Source organism: Plecotus auritus (assembly GCF_963455305.1).
Source record: "Plecotus auritus genome assembly, chromosome: 8".
NCBI classification, from domain to species: domain Eukaryota; kingdom Metazoa; phylum Chordata; class Mammalia; order Chiroptera; family Vespertilionidae; genus Plecotus; species Plecotus auritus.
In genome coordinates this window covers 34528341-34545319 of record NC_137782.1, presented here as the reverse complement: position 1 = coordinate 34545319, position 16979 = coordinate 34528341, and positions in this window count along the sequence as shown.

Here is a 16979-nt window from a genome sequence, read left to right as displayed (position 1 = left end):
TATTCTAATGTCACCAGTTATTTTTTTTCTTAATGATTATGTTCTTAGTTACCAGAGGGGTGGGGGGCTGGGGGACTGAAGGGATTGAGAAGTACAGATTGGTAGTTACAAAATAGTCATGGTGATCTAAAGTACAGCATAGGGAAGAAAGTCAATAAGATTGTAATAACTATGTATGGTGCCTGGTGGGTATTGGAAATACCAGGGGAACACTTTGTAAAATACTTTATATGATTGTCTAACCACCATGCTGTACACCTGAAACTAATACAAGATAATATTGAATGTAAACTGTAATTTAAAATAATAAAATAAGCCCTAGCCAGTTTGACTCTGTGGATAGAGTGTTGGCCTGCGGTCTGAAGGGTCCCGGGTTCAATTCCAGTCAAGGGCACATGCCCAGGTTGCAGGCTTGATCCCAAATAGGGGGTGTGTAGGAGGCAGCTGATCAATGACTCTCATTGATGTTTCTCTCTCTCTCCTTCTCCCTTCCTCTCTGAAATCAACTAAAAAAAAATATATATATATATATATATATATATATATATATATATATATATACACACACATTTTATTGATTAAGGTATTACATATGTGTCCTTATCCCCCCATTGTCCCCCACACTCCCCCCACTCATGCCCTCACCCCCCTGGTGTCTGTGTCCATTGGTTAGGCTTATATGCACGCATACAAGTCCTTTGGTTGATCTTTCCTCCTTATCCCCACCCTCAAAAATAAATAAATAAAATGAAATGAAAATAATAAAATAAATTAATAATAATCACGTTCTCTTTCTTGCATCTCTCCTTCCTTTCAGCTTCTGTGGCCTCTAATGTCAGTGTCCTCGGAATATTTGTAAGCATCTCTTCCTCTGCTTGTCTTTTAGGTGCTGAGCTCCCCGGGCAGGGGCGGGCCTCTTGGCTTCTATCCCATTCATCTCCTCACTTCTTTCCATTTGTTGAGGTAGGGAATGACCATGTGCTTCGTGACAAGCTGGCCTCTGCGGCCATGGAGTGGACCACCTACCATGATAAATCCACCCATTTGCTGCTGATTGGGGATGAGCATGTGGCCACAGTCTTTGTTTTCTTCTTCAAGATTACCTTGAAGTTTATTTGAGGTTTTTGTGGGTTTTTTAATGTCTTGGTTTCATTTGTGGGAAACTTCACAGCACTTACTTCTTATTCCACATGTACAATCCGACCCTCATTCATCACCACCGACAGGAACATGTAGCTGCTGTTTTCCCTCTCGGTGCGGCATCTCTTCCCAGGCGGCCGGCTGATGGTTGTGTGGCTGTCTTCCACCTCCATCCTTCCTGTTTCTGCTCAGCAGTCGTTTCTCACATGATCAAACTTAATGAGAAACTGAATGATCTGACCCTGGGCTCTTTACATATTGGTTCCTTTGTCACTTCTCTTCTCCATCTTCCCCATGACTAATCCCAAATTAACTTACCCCATTAGAAATCCAATAGAAGTATTAAGTGGTTGTGCATAAACAGAATACCAAGAATGATGCTGGATGGAGCAGCCTGGATGACCATTCATTCAGTCTAACATTTTCATAACCTTTGTGTTTTTCACAAAAATGAAGGCAGCCCAACCATCTGCTTGGCGCTTTTAAAACATATGGGTTGTTCTTAATCCGCTACACAAATTACCCACACCCCAAGCTGTTAAAATTGAACACAAGCTTCAAATATCTGCTGCTCAACTTTATCAAAAATTCTGGGGTATGGAGTTCAAAAGTCACACTCTCTGTTCCTTTCTTTAGTATTGTTCCCCAGGTCAGGATAGCTCAGAGGAGAGCCGGGTAAAGATACCCACAGTCTTGCCTCAGTTGGTTTGGCTCAGTTGGATAGAGCTCGGCCTGCAGACTGAAGGTCCCGTGTTCATTCCGGTCGAGGGCACATGCTGGGCTCAATCCCCAGTGTGGGGTGTGCAGGAGGCAGCTGATCAATGATTCTCTCTCATCATTGATGTTTCTATCTCTCCCTCTCCCTTCTTCTCTGAAATCAATAAAAAAATATTTTTTAAGAAAAGAAAAAAGAAACCCATGGTCTTGACTTCTTGGAATTGTTTTCTCAATGCTTTGATGTCACGCCTTCAACTAACATGGAACGACCTTAGGAAAACTCTTGTGGAATTCATTATTACCTTTAGTAAGGGCTTAAATTGTAGCCTAAATTCCTACTTATTTATCTTTTACTCAATTCCTTTGGGAAATTATCTGACTGCAATACAACAAAATATTTTAGTGGTTCTGGAATAATCACCAAAGTGCTTCTGCAATAATTCAAACTGCCCATTAGGAGGAGCCAGAGCACTAATGATAAAAACTGCAGGTTGAAGTATTTACAAATTGTGCAATTCTTTGCTTTCTATTATGTATAAAAGGCACATATAATTAAAGTGTATCATTCGATATCTACATATGGTATAATTTAGAAGAGTAATATAAATCTTTAAAATGATGCCCTACATTCTAACAGTAATTTGAGCAGACCTAATGAATTCAGTTTGAACTCGGGAATTTTTCTAAACAGAAGGCTGAAGATTTTTAAGCATAAAGAAGTGAAAAAAGTAAACAGAGTGCAATAATAGTTATTTATTTTTTAACCCTCACTGAAGGATATGTTTTTACTGATTTTAGAAAGAGGAAGGAAGGGAGAGAGGGAGGGAGGGAGAGAGAGCGAGCGAGCGAGCGAGAGAGAGAGACATCAATGTGTGAGAACATTGATCTGTTGCCAAACCTGCAACCTTTTGGTGAACAGGACAACACTCCAACCCACTGTGCCATAGGGTCCAGGGCAATAATACTAGTAGCTCTTTTCATTTCTCTAAGTCAAACTGTCCCCCTGTTGTTTAAGCCAGTTTGAATTAGGTTCTCTGTCACAGTATAAAAAGTTCTAACAGGTATATTAACAGGATTATTGCTTTTATCTTTTAATAATAAAACCTTTTATTTATGAAGAGCTTTGTGGTTTACAAAGCATTTGCAAAAAAAAAAAAAAAAAAAAAAAAGGAAAGAAAGAAAAAGAAACCAGAGAATATATGAGTTTGTGTTTTACTGGACAACTTTTTTGCCACATCTTTTTAAAAAAAGTCACAAAGTATTTGAGAGCAAGTTCTGGAATGAGGCATTCCTTCAAATTGTGGTCTCTGTGATTTATTGGCAGAGCAAGAAAGGTCTATATGTGGCTAATAACTTTGTAAATTCCATGATTTATAAATTCAGATGAATTTATAAATTATGCATTGGCCATTGTCACTCAAGGGTTAGGGCTTTCTTTTCAGGTTAGCCTCTGAGAGATAGTGTCCGGGAGGAAAAATTTTACCTACCATCAAGGTTCTTCTAGCTGGGTTATTAATCAATAACCAATAATAACAGGAGACAGATTAGCAGAAGAAAACAAATTAAAGTTTAATAACATGTATGCCTCCTGGAACATTGAGTGACTTGTCAACATGTTAGAAGACATCAAGACCTCATCTTAAATACCACTTTCAGCTAAAGACAGAAGAGTTGCTGAGGGTGGAGAGTCAGGTATGGGACATTACCAGGAGAAGCACAGCAAACAGGGGTAAGGTTGTTATGCAGACCTAAGACCCCACCTTCTTCATTGCTGTAAAGGCAGGCCTGGTGCAGTAGGGAGGCATTCTCACAATGGAGATTTCCCTTACAAATGTAAATGTTCTCTAGAAAGTATGGCTTCTACTGGTTTTTCAGAGCTTCTCCCAAGTCTGACCTTCCTTAAAATTAACCAGTCTAAAGTAACCAAAATCCCAAAGACGCATATTTTGAAGCAAACTCCACACCCCTTTGTCAACGTAAGAATTATCCAAACCTGTAGAGAATTTTTAAAAATATTTTTAATTGAATTTGAGAAAGAGGGGAAGGGAGAGGGAGAGAGAGGGAAACATCAGTGTGGAGTGAAACAGCGATGGGCTGCCTCCTGCACACCTCCTATTGGGGATGAAGCCTGAAACTGGGCACACCAACTAGGGAAAACCTATAAAGAAGTTTTATGAGTTTATTTGAGCCAAACTGATAACAATTTCCAGGAAGCAAAATCTCAACAGATTGAGAAAACACTCCAGAGAATGGCAGTTTTGCACCTTAGTTTATACATTAGCTTAAAAGGAGGAGACAGCCCTGACCAGTTTGGCTCAGTGGATAGAGCGTCAGCCTGTGGACTGAAGGGTCCCGGGTTCGATTCCAGTCAAGGGCATGTACCTTGGTTGCGGGCACATCCCCAGTGGGAGGTGTGCAGGAGGCAGCTGATCTATGTTTCTCTCTCATCGATGTTTCTGACTCTCTATCCCTCTCCCTTCCTCTCTGTAAAAAATCAATAAAATATATTAATAAATAAATAAATGAATAAATAAAAGGAGGAGACATAGGGAACATTACATGAAAGCCATTGGTGGTGTGAGAATAAACAAGTAATCTTTTCTGTCAAAAAGGGAGTTTAGGCAAACTGCCATTTTGGCTCACATGAGTTGCAGCTCCCCTGGGGGCCACCATTTTGAAAGGGCAAAGGTCAACCCCTCCCTTTTCCCTTTAAATTAGCCAATTGCGCAAGAGTGTGAGCCTAAGCTCTGACCAATCCAGAGTGAGGGACAGATGACATTGGTCAGGCATAAAACCCTGAGCAGACTGCCCGCTCAGTGTATGTGCTGCCAGACCATGGGTGTGTGCACCCTCCTGCAGGAGTAAAGATATTTGCCTTGCTGTCTGGCTCCCGAGTATGCTTTGTGTCCTACCAGGACCCCTGATTTTGGGGGCTCGCCTTACTTCTAACAGTGGTAGATTAAGGGGTTGGGAGAAAGAAAAGTAGGGAAATACCTGGGATTGGATAAGTAAAATAAGACATATCTTTCTCTTACATTGTATATAAAACACATATTTGGAATACTATTTGGAATAAAGTAAATAGTTTTTTCAAAATAAAATTTAAAAAAAATGGCCCTGGTCAGTGTGGCTCAGTTGGTTGGTTGGGGTCATCCTGTGCACAGAAAGGTTGCTGGTTCAATTCCGGGTCAGGGCACATGCCCAGGTTGTGAACTCAATCCCTGATAGGGGGTGTACAGGAGACAGCTGGTCATCTCCCTCCTTCTCCCTCCTCTCTCTCTAAACATCTATAAACTATTCTTAAAAAATAAAAAAGAGGATACTTTCCCTCCCCATGCCTGCCCTTGGTATTCTTACTGTATCCTAAGTATTTTTTTAAGATAATAATTAACATTAATGGCACACAGAGGTGGATTCGGGGAATAATATAACAATGAGGGATTCTGTGGTTTTGTGCTCTGGTACAGTAGGTGTGCCAGGAGGGGTCTGGAAAAGAAGATTACTCTGACATTTAAAAGGTACGTTATCTTAGATGCAAAAAGACAATAGGCTCACTTAGTTAAAGATGACCTTTGTCTAGTCAGGCCCAGGACATGACTACCTGCCATGACTCGCTTTTACTTAGGAGTTTTTATGTTCAGACCATCTTATGTGGTCGCTTTCTGTCTTTGAGTTTGGAAGCGCCTCCATGCAGGCCTCACCGTTTCATCCACACCTTCAATAGTCAGGAAGGCTGGGGACAGGTTATAATGCCTGTCTCGGCAACTCCTTACGGGATGTGCCAGGAGTCCTCCTACTTCAACAGTAAGAGCCAAGTACTCACCCAGACGGGCCCACTGGGGTATCTTATCTCTCACCAGATGGATAAGGGTGGTCACTTGGAGAACAGATTTGATAAGAACAGTGAACACCTGCTGCTTTAGCCTAACTAACCATAAGTCATGCCTGCTCAAAACCAGCCTGACATTTTTTTTTTGGCCTGGAATAATTTAAGTGGATGAAATTGCCACTTAAATTAAATCCAGGTTCATATTACAAGAAATGTGTGATTTTATAGGAAGAAATACTTTAAGTTCAAGGCTGTGCAAAACCTCTAGCCACCACCAGCCCTGAAAGAAAACTGTCCGTTTGTTCCTGGATGCTGAGGGCGGCTGCAGCAATTGCATTTCCAACAAAAGCCTGGCTTTGTCATTGCCAAGGTCACTCCCTGCCCCTCCTGGTCACTCACTGTCCAGGCTGCAGGCTGAGGGAGGCACCTCAGACTCTCATGTCGTTTCTCCCTTGGCACAAAAGGTCCAGGTTGTTCCTTTTCCCCTTTGCCTTTCTCCCTGGGCGGGATTTTCAACTCCGCCATGATACTGTTTTCTCACTACCCCACACGGTAATGTTTAACGTCCAGCAGCAGGTCCCTTCCAGGTTTTTACTGTTATCTTTCCTTTTCCGCAATTTTCCAATTTGCAATTTGTGCCATTTTCTTCATCATCGCCATTTTATGATTTTTTTCATTCATTGTGGGGGTTGGGGGGATGCTATAAGTCTTACATATACTTGAAGCTCTTTCCCAAATTGATGAACCCACCATGGCCCTACACGCAAGTTTAACAGCTGCCCCTGGCCTTCCTTCTCTTAGAACTCCATGGGGGGGGGGGGGGGAGGGGAGGTAACTGTCCTGTTGCCATGGCAACTAGCAACCTGCTGAGTCAGCTAGCAGGGTGTGCTTGCTGTGGGCTGGGCTCTGGCCCAGCTAGCAGACCCTCCCTCAGCATTTCAGAAGCAACTCTGTAAGGTACCCTCCAAGTCCCAGCAGTTCCTGACCACCTAGCTCTCTGTGGTCACCTGTCTTGGCAGTAACTTAGGAAGTTTAGCCAAAACCGGTTTGGCTCAGTGGATAGAGCCTCGGCCTGAGGTCTGAAGGGTCCCGGGTTCGATTCCAGTCAAGGGCATGTACCTTGGTTGCGGGCACATCCCCAGTGGGAGGTGTGCAGGAGGCAGCTGATCGATGTTTCTCTCTCATCAATGTTTCTAACTCTCTATCCCTCTCCCTTCCTCTCTGTAAAGTATCAATAAAATATATTTTTTTTAAAAAAGGAAGTTTATGCCTGCTGAGGGTCCACAGAAAATTAAGTATTTTCTCTGCAAGGAAATCAGTCCCCATTCTGTCTTCAGAATAGGTTTATTTGAAAAACAAGAATGGCCCTGGCCAGTGTGGTTCAGCTTGTTGGAACGTCGTCCCATATACCAGAAGGTGGCCAGTTCAATTCCAGGTCAGGCACATACACAGATTGAGGGTTCGATCCCCAGGTGGGACACATGCTGGAGGCAATCAGTGGATGTTTCTCTTCTTCTCTTTCTTTTTCTTTCTCTCTCTCTCTCCCCCTCCCCTTCTTCATCTCTCTCTCTCTAAAAATCAATTTTAAAAAATCCAATACTGAAATTCAAGAATGAATGTCTTAAGCCGAAATGACCAACCCCACTTGGTCTTGGTGGCTGGGAGCAGGGAAGAGAAAAGGACTGAGAAACTGGAGGCAGGGGGGAAACAGAGATTTTGTGTCTCATTTGCAGAGGCAGTTTTTATTGTATTTTTAACATCTTGCCATTCTCCAGCTATGAGTAGGGAAAGGTTCCTATGACAGTCCTGTGGAATTTCTCTCCTGGATGCTTCTCTATAAACTAGCTTGAACACAACATGGAGGAATCCACAATCATTTATAAACCATCTTGTAACAAAACATCTTTGGCCCTAGTCTCCTGGAGAGCCAACTCACTCCCCGAGGCAGGGGCAGGGAGGAGGCGGGGGAGCTGGGAAGCGAGACTGGCTGTCTGAGCTGCCACCCCAGTGCTGGTCCTGCGTGTGACCTCAGCTGCAGAAGCAGCTGGCAGTCTGACATTAAAGAGAAAACCCTATTGATCGGCGGTTGGCTGAGCACTCACACGCATGAAGTAAAAAAGGGCTTATTCTTTGCCTGTGTGACGTTGCTGCTAATGATGCTGATATTAATAGCCATGCTCAAACTGAAACTCAATGTCCTCACAGGCTGCAAATGGAAGAAGTAGCCACTGGAGATGGGTGGCTGTGACGCAGCTCATCTGCCTGGGGACATGTAAAGCCAGCTCAGCCCCTGACATCCGCTGACTGCGACTAGGAAAAGCCCCTGAACTCCAACAGATTGCAATTTCAGATTTAAGTCTGCGACTCACTCACTGTGAATTTGGAAAATTCATTGGATTTTCTTTAGCTTCAATGTTCTTTCATCTATAAAATGAGAATTTGAGGAGGTTAAGAGCATATATATAAAGGTCCTGAGACAAACACTGGCTAGAGTGTTCAAATTTCCCTCATTTGTTGCCAAAAAATAATCCTATATAATAAAGAGGTAATATGCGAATTGACCCTCCTGTCACAAGATGGCTGGCCCCATGTTGTCACAGATGGCTGCCCCCACATCATCGCAAGATGGCCACCACAAGATGGCCACCCCCACATCATTACAAGATGGCCACCACAATATGGCCACCCCCACATTGTCACAAGATGGCCACCCCCACATCGTCACAAGATGGCCACCACAAGAAGGCCGCCCCCATGTTGTCACAAGATGGCCGCCCCCACATTGTCACAAGATGGCCAGCTGGGGAGGGCAGTTGAGGGCAACCAGGCCTGCAGGGGAGGGAAGTTGGGGGTGATCAGGCTGGCAGGGGAGCAGTTAGGTGTCAATCATGCTGGCAGGGGAGTGGTTAGGTGTCAATCAGGCTGGCAGGGAAGCAGTTAGGGGGCTATCAGGCTGGCAGGCAGAGTGGTTAGGGGCAATCAGGCAGCCAGCCAGGCAAGTGTTTAGGAGCCAGCAGTCCCGGATTGTGAGAGGGATGTCCGACTGCTGGTTTAGGCCTGATCCCACAGGCAGTTGGACATCCCCCAAGGGGTCCCAGATTGGAGAAAGTACAGGCTGGGCTGAGGGACCCCCCCTCCCCCAGTGCACTAATTTCATGCACTGGGCCTCTAGTAATAATAATAAAGGCCCATTTCCTGAAAGCCAGGCAAACTTGCAGAAGCCAGGTTTTATTCTTGCTGTCCAGCTGCCCTACAAGCCCTTTTCCTGCCACCCCATGTCTTCTGACTCTTCAGCACTTTCCCCTCCCTCCTCAAGTGCTGCCCCCTCTCCTCAAGGAGAAACTGGGGGTGCCCTTGGCTTTCAAGGATTCATTATTGGCCACGTGGAAGCTCTTTGAAGATGATTCTGACGTGCCAGAAGAGGAACAATATGTGACTTTGCTGGAGCTGGAATTGAAGCCTCCTTGAGCACAGCTGTGAGTGCTCTCAGTGCCTCCCTGGCCCTCAGCCACCCTCCTGTCACCGAGTCCTCCAGAGAGGCTTGTGGATAGGTGTCACAGCCCACTTTCCAGAGGAGGACACTCATGCCCAGGGCCCCTGTGGCGACCAAGGCCCAGACTCCTGTATTTCTTTGATTCCCAGCTCAAAGGAACATCTGCAATACTTCCCTCCTTCCTTAATCTCACATCCTATTTCCCACCCCAAGGCTGGTTTAAGTACTTAGCGCCACTCTGAAAGCATTTTTCTCGGTCCACTCTGCATAGCTCTTCCCTGCCCTCCAGACACTGCCTGCCTTCTGCCAATGCAGACCAGCTTCGCAGTTTTGCATAGCCCACAAATGGACTCACAAGGTATCCTGCTGTTGGACTTTTGCAAGACTGGCTTTGTTTCTATCAGCTCAGGCACTGGAGACTGGTGAGCTCCCCACTCCTGGAGCTTTACCTGCATGCAGAGACAGTCAGGAGTGACTTCTGGAAAGAGAAGCCCTATAGGGAAAAGCTTTCCTACCAAATGCCTGGTGGGACTGTATATACTCAGGTGGGCCTCTGAGCTTGGCCTTCTGGCATCACAGATTCTATATGACTTCCTGGACGAGTCTCTTAGATATTGTGAGACCTGTGCATTCTAAGAAAAACCCATATGTGAAATCCAAACCAAATAAACTTGGTTAATCAAGGCCATTACAAAGTGATGGTAATTCCCTCCTTTGCAAAAAGTCATTACCAGGTAACTAGTAAAATTTTTTGAAAAATATATTTTTATTGATTTCAGAGAGGAAGGGAGAAGGAGAGAGAGATGGAAACATCAATGATGAGAAAGAATCATTGATTGGCTACCTCCTGCAAGCCCCCTACTAGGGATCGAGCCCGCAACCCTGGCATGTGCCCTTGACCACAGTCGAACTCAGGACCCTTCAGTCCACAGACTGACACTCTACCCACTGAGCCAAACCAGCTAGGGCAGGTTACTAGTAAATTTGAAGGTCTAATTGGCTTTAAACGATTCATAAATCTGTGGTTTTTGTCTTTAACACGATGTGCTTGTGTATACCTGTGAGTTCCTGTGTAGGTGTATGGAAGAATACATAGATTACCTTTAAACCACAAATTTACAAGTTATTGAAGATTCCTAACCTAATATATAAAAACCCTGGGTCCGTCACAATCAGAGGCTCGACCAACCAGAAGTTAGTCCTGCAGTCAGCACTGGGTTGCCGTGGCGACCCAGCACTGACTGCTGGGGCTGCAGGTGGGTGAGCCAGCACTGACTTCTGAGGGGGCTGTGAATTAGACCCGGAGAGAGGCCTGAAGAGAGAAGCAGGGTCTGATCTGTAGCCTGTGTGGCAGCTGTTGATCAGCACTTGCCTCTCTCTCTTTCTCTCTGGGTGGGCCAGCATCCACATCTCCATTTCTCTCCAGGCCTCCACCAGCGCAGCTGATCAGCCCTGCCCTTCTGATCAGGCCCCATTGATAGGCCTGGAGACGCTGACTGGTTTAGAAACCGACCAATCAGACCAAATCTGGGTGAAGTGTGAGGAGCCAATGGCTGCCTAGGAGGAGGAGCTTTTGACACTGACTGGCATAGAAACTGACCAATCAGAACCAAATTGGCTGGCAGAGGAGGGCAGTTAGGGGCGATCAGGCTGACAGGGAAGGGCAGTTGGGGGCAAGATCAGGCCAGCAGGGAAGGGCAGTTAGGGGCGATCAGGCGAGCAGGCAGGCAGGTGAGCAGTTAGGAGCCAGCGGTCCCAGATTGTGAGAGGGATGTCCGACTGCCGGTTTAGGCCCCACCAGGCCTAAACTGGCAGTCGGACATCCCCCAAGGGGTCCCTGATTGGAGAGGGTGCAGGCTGGGCTGAGGGAACCCCGCCCCCCCCCCCCCCCGTGCATAAATTTTGTGAACCGGGACACTAGTTTCTTTATAATCGTATCTAATAAAGAGGGAATATGCTAATTGACCATCACTTCATCACAAAGATGGCTGCACCCACAGCTGAAGCCAAATTCCCATAAGGAGCCTTAACAAGCAATCAGCAAGGACCTGAGCCTACGCCCTCCCCTGCCCCCATAGGGCTTGACAGGGGCCTCAGGCCACACCCCCCACCCCATAGGGCTTGACAGGGGACCTCAGGCCACACCCCCCACCCCGTCACCAGGCCAGGGGACCTCAGGTCATGCCCCCCGCCTGGCAGGGCTTGATGGGGGACCTCAAGGTGCACTTTCCATCCTGGTGCTGGGCTAGGGGACCTCCGGCTGCTCCCCTAGCCCGAGCTTCCAGGTTTGGGGACCTCAGGCCGTGCCCCCCACCAGGTGGGGCTTGACAGGGGACTTCAGGCCATGCCCCCCATCCTGGCACCAGGCTGGGGGACCTCAGACCGCACCCCCTGCTCAGTGGGGCTTGACAGGGGACCTCAGGCTGTTCCCCTCTGCCTGGCTGGGCTTGACAGGGGACCTCAAGGTGCACCTCCAGTGTTGAGTCGGGGAAACTCAGGCCACGCCCCCCACCCCAGCACCAGGCCGGGAGACCTCAGACCGCACCCCCTGCCTGGTGGAGCTTGATGGGGGACCTCAGGCCATGCCCCTCACTCCAGCACCAGGCCAGGGGACCTGAGGCTATGCCCCCCCTGCCTAGCTGGGCTTGACAGAGGACCTCAGGCCACGCCTCTGGCCTTGGCACCTGGCCGGGGGACCTCAGGCCACACCCCCCACCTGGCGGGGCTTGACAGGGACCTCAGGCTGTGCCCCCATGCCTGGCAGGGCTTGACAGGGGACCTCAGGCCGTGCTCCCCACCCAGTGGGGCTTGACGGGGGACCTCAAGGTGCACCCCCAGTGCTGGGTTGGGAGAACTCAGGCTGCGCCCCCCCGCCCAGCGGGGCTTAATGGGGGACCTGAGGCTGCACCCCCCTGTTGGTGGGGCTTGACGGGGGACCTGAGGCTGTGTCCCCTCCTGGTGCCGGGCTGGGGAACCTGAGGCTGCGCCCCCCCACCTAGCGGGGCTTGATGGGGGACCTCAAGGCACACCCCCCGTCCTGGCGCTGGACCAGGGGACCTGAGGCTACGTGCCCTGCCTGGTGGGGCTTGACAAGGGTGGGACTGGCTAGGTCTGGATCTACCCCAATGGGGGCGGGGGCCAGCTGGGTCTGGGTCTCATGCAATTTTGAGGTGCATGTGTGTGGGCGGGGACTTGACTCTGGGTCCCTTGGTGCACCCCAGACTCTGACAGGAGGAAGGTTTTCATATACATTTTACTAATTTTCTTTAATCTCTGACACTTCTATTATAGAGAAAGGACAAATAGCAATATTAAATTATTTCCTCTAATTAATCCCCTTTTAATGTGCACGAATTTCATGCACCAGGCCACTAGTTCTGAGATAAAAAGAAGTGGTTACAACCATTCAAACTTCATTATCATATTGTAACTTGAGAATTTAACATTAATTGATATACAAAAAGCAAATGTAACTCAGTTGTGAAAACACAAATTGCACTGTTGGGTGCTTCTTTTTGCCTACTAATACAAATTGAATAATAAATGATGAATAATCCAACTTGCCATGGATGATATTGATTGGAGGTAGAACAGATTAGAATACGGTCTGCAGTTCTCAGTGACTGCTGGAGGTCAGCCTTTACTAGTTAAGAGGGCTAGTTCATCACTCAGGCTCATTTTTATTTTTACTTCCTTCTCTCTGTGATTTTACCCAGGAAAATGGCACCGGCTGTCACCTAGGAAACTGGTTCTCATCTGGCTGGTGGAGATTGGAGACAGCGCCCTTTCTCGCTACACATTTGCATTTGCATCTGGTCTCCCAGTGACCTTTCCTGAGGACGGAAAGCTAATCCGATCTGGCTGGCGAAGGAGGGTGCAGGGGACCTGCCTCAGCGGGAGCTTGTTTAAACTGTTAAACACACCCATTTCCTCCCGTTAAGAGGAGGCTGCAAAGTATTTTTGTTTTGAAAGTGACTTAAAAAATAATAATAATGCAGTCTCTGGCTTGTAACTGTGCACAGCCACTGGTTTCTAACTTGAACCACCTTTCTTTTCACCCCGTTCCCAGAGAGCCTACAGATTAGCATTGAACTAGAGACTGGACCAGATGAAGACAACGACTTCGGATTCCCAGGGAGCTATGTTAATTTTTTAAAGGGCGGCTGAGAGTGTGCTTGGACAATAGGGTTCCCGCTGCTTTTGTCAGCAGGGTAAGGCTTTATTCTGTGTCTTTGGCAACAGCGGCTCCTTTCTCTGCCCCATTGTGTGCCAGTTGGCTCAGCGACTTCAGGGGAGAAACCGAGTTCCAGCTGTATGCAAAGTGCGGGTCCCCAGGGGGGCGCTGAGCGCATTATTTCTCCAGCACTAGTTTCCTGGACTTCCACCCCCTTTCTCTTACCTAATAACGACAGGTAACACCTTTAGCTACCTGGAGCTATTCTAAGCACTTCATATTCATGAAAGCCCTTCATTCTTACAACAGCCTACGGGATGGGTACTGTTTGTGTCCTGATTGTAGACCTGGGAACCCACAGGTGCAGAAGTGTCAGGGTTTGTCCTGCCCCAGAGTGAGTGGTGGCCAGCGGAGGGCACAGCTGGCTCCTCCACCCTCAGCGCCTCTCCCTGGACTCAGCAGCCAGGGTGACAAGTTCAACCCAGAGAGGGGGCGGGGCGGGGAATCAAAGATCTGAAACGCAGGTGCCATAGCCCAGCTGCTACCGGCCAGTCTGACTCTAACCCAACACAGCTGGGGTGAGCTCTCCGTCCCAGGTTGGCTAGCGTGACCGGGGCCTGAAGGAAGAAATGCACCCCCCTGCACCCGGCCCTCCGGTCCTCTGTTGTTCCCTCCTGATGACAGCCCCACTGTGTGCAAGGCCAACAGCACCCAGTCTGTGTGGACAGTCGGAATCCAAGTGAAAAGACACTTACTTGTCTAAAGAGTGGCTTTTTAAACTATATATAAACTTGTTAATGCTTTTTTATTCTAAAACTTTTATTTTTAATTTAATTTTTATTGAAATATAATTGACATATAACGTTCTCTTAGTACCAGGTGGACAACATAATGATTCAATATACACTAATAAAAGAGAAAGATGCAAATTGACTGTACCTTTGCAATGCCCACCAGCCAATCAGGGGTGAGTATGCAAATTAACCCAACAAAGATGGCATGTTAATTTGCATATGCAGGCCCTGCCCCAGCAGATCCAGGCCTCTGGGCAATGTGGGAAGGCAGAAAGGCAGCTCCGACAGCCAGGGGAAGGAAGGCCCATTCTTGCACGAATCTTCATGCATCGAGCCTCTAGTATTTGTATATATTGCAAAATGATCACCACAATAAGTCTAGTTAACATCCAATATCAATACTATACATAGTTACATATTTTTTTCTTGTGATAAAATTTTTTTTTTTGGCAGTAAAAATAGTGTTTTATTACTCTCCCTCCCTGCTAGCACCCTCACAATCCCCAGTACACTTTCCCCCTCTCATTCCCACAGCAACATTATAATCAGAAAAAAAGACGTTTTAGAGGCTGGGATTTGGGGGGGGTGGGTAGTATGGGTAAAAACAGTCAAATCATAATCAGAATTTTCAAAATAGGTTCTCCACTTAGTCATCATCTTCTCCCTCACCTTCAGGTCCTCATTTTCACTCCTGACCCTTTCTTCTTCATTAAGATATTCATCTTCCTCATAGTCTACTTCCCAGTGGTTATAACCTTCTTCACCCTCCTCTTCCTCTCCACTCACATCCTCCTCTTCATCTTCCTCCTTGTCCTCATCCTCCTGGTCTTCTGCTACCTAAGCATCCTCATCATACTCTTCTTTAAATATATATATATATGTTTTTAATGATTTTTTTTAAGAGAGAGAGGAAGGGAGAGGGGAAGAGAGGGGAAGAGAGATAGAAACATTGATGAGAGAGAAACATCAATCAGCTGCCTTCTGCACACACCCCACTGGGAATTGAACCTGCAACCCAGCCATGTGCCCTGACCAGGAATCAAACTGGTGACCTCTTGGTTCATGGGTTGACGCTCAACCACTGAGCCACACCAGCTGGGCACTCATCATATTCTTCCTCATCCTTGTATTCCTCGTCATCCAGGCCAAGTACATAGTCCTAGTCAGCGGTCTCCTTGTCTTCCTGGTCTCTGCAGAGGCTTCCACACTGGCAGAATTCAATCAATAAATCCCAAACCCATTATCTCAAATTTTAGGACTTTGAAGGCTCAACCAGTTCCACTCCCTTCTCGTGATGAGAACTTTTAAGATTTACCCTCTTAGTAGCTTTAAAATATGGAATACATAGTCACCATGCTATACATTACATCCCATGACTTACTTATATTATAATTAGAAGTTTGAAGTTTGTACCTTTTTTTTAGCCTCACCAAGGATATTTACTGATTTTAGAGGAAGAGAAACATCAGTGTGAGAGTAACATTGATTGGTTGCACATGCCCCAACTGGAGACCAAACCTGCACCTCAGGCATATGCTCTGATCAGGAATTGAACCTGAGACCCTTCAGTGCCCAGGACACCTCTCCAACCAACTGAGCCTTGCCCATCTTTGGGTGGTTACAGTTTCAATCCAGAAAGTATTAGTGATAAAGTTCTCAACTTTAATGATGTTGAGAAAAGAAGGCTGCATTCTTACCATCATAAATGAAAAATATGGGTGTTGTCCGTTTCTCTAGCTGATATAAAATAGGATGTGAAATGTTTCCTTCCATTAGTAATTGACTAAATTTCATGATTAAAAAATATTTACCTTATGAAATTTTTTTAGTCCTTATTTGCACAATTGCCATTTTTTCTTTATAAAAGGGAAAGGGAAATTTACAAAAAATATCTCAATTCTGGAGACATAAATTTTCATTGTCCCTTGAAATTCTGGAAGTGGAACTTAATAGCCGATGTAAACTTTTTCTTTAGGAATTTCTCAGAAATTTCTTACAAAAAAAGAGGACTCCTTAATAAGAGCCTGAACTTATATTTATAAGTAAATGGAAAATAACAAGATGTGGTGAAAAGAAACTTGCACAGAGATAGGGAGACTGGTTGAATTATAATGTTCAAATATATATTTACTTTAAAGATATTTAAAATTTTAAATAATAAAATATATACAATTAAAAGTGAGTTTACTTTCAGGGGGATAGGAGGGAGGTTTATGAATGGTTAAACCTCTCTTTCACCTTTAAAAAAAAATGTTTTTATTTATTTGAGAGAGAGAGAGAGGAAGGGAGAGGAAGAGAGAGAAACATCGATGAGAGAGAGCCATTGATCAGCTGCCTCCTGCAACCCCCCTATGGAGGACCAAGCCTGCGCCCCAGGCATGTGCCCTGACCAGGAATAGAAAATTAACTTTCATTTGTAATGCTAACAGCAAGACACCCATGAAAAACACACATGGTGTCAAAACAAGCCAAAGGAAAATCGTTTGGGCAAAAAATGAAAAAGGATCCCAAGTCAAATTTATAGAAAAGATTCCTTTATTAACTTTTGGTCGAGAATATGTTTGTATATTTTCAGAAAACACCTCCAAGACCACGTGGATTCCTGCAACACAGAGGAATTGACAGGACTGCTCCAGCCATGAAGACAGAAGAGAAACAGTCCAGAGATGGAAGACGCTGACAACGCCTTGCCATACTAGCAGTCAGCAGCTGTGCATTGCCGCAGGTTGCCCAGGACCAAACCAGAGAGGGTCGGACCTGCATTACCACCATGTGCCCACCATCCAGAATTGAAATATCATTGCTGACATGTACACATAAGGAACTGTTTGA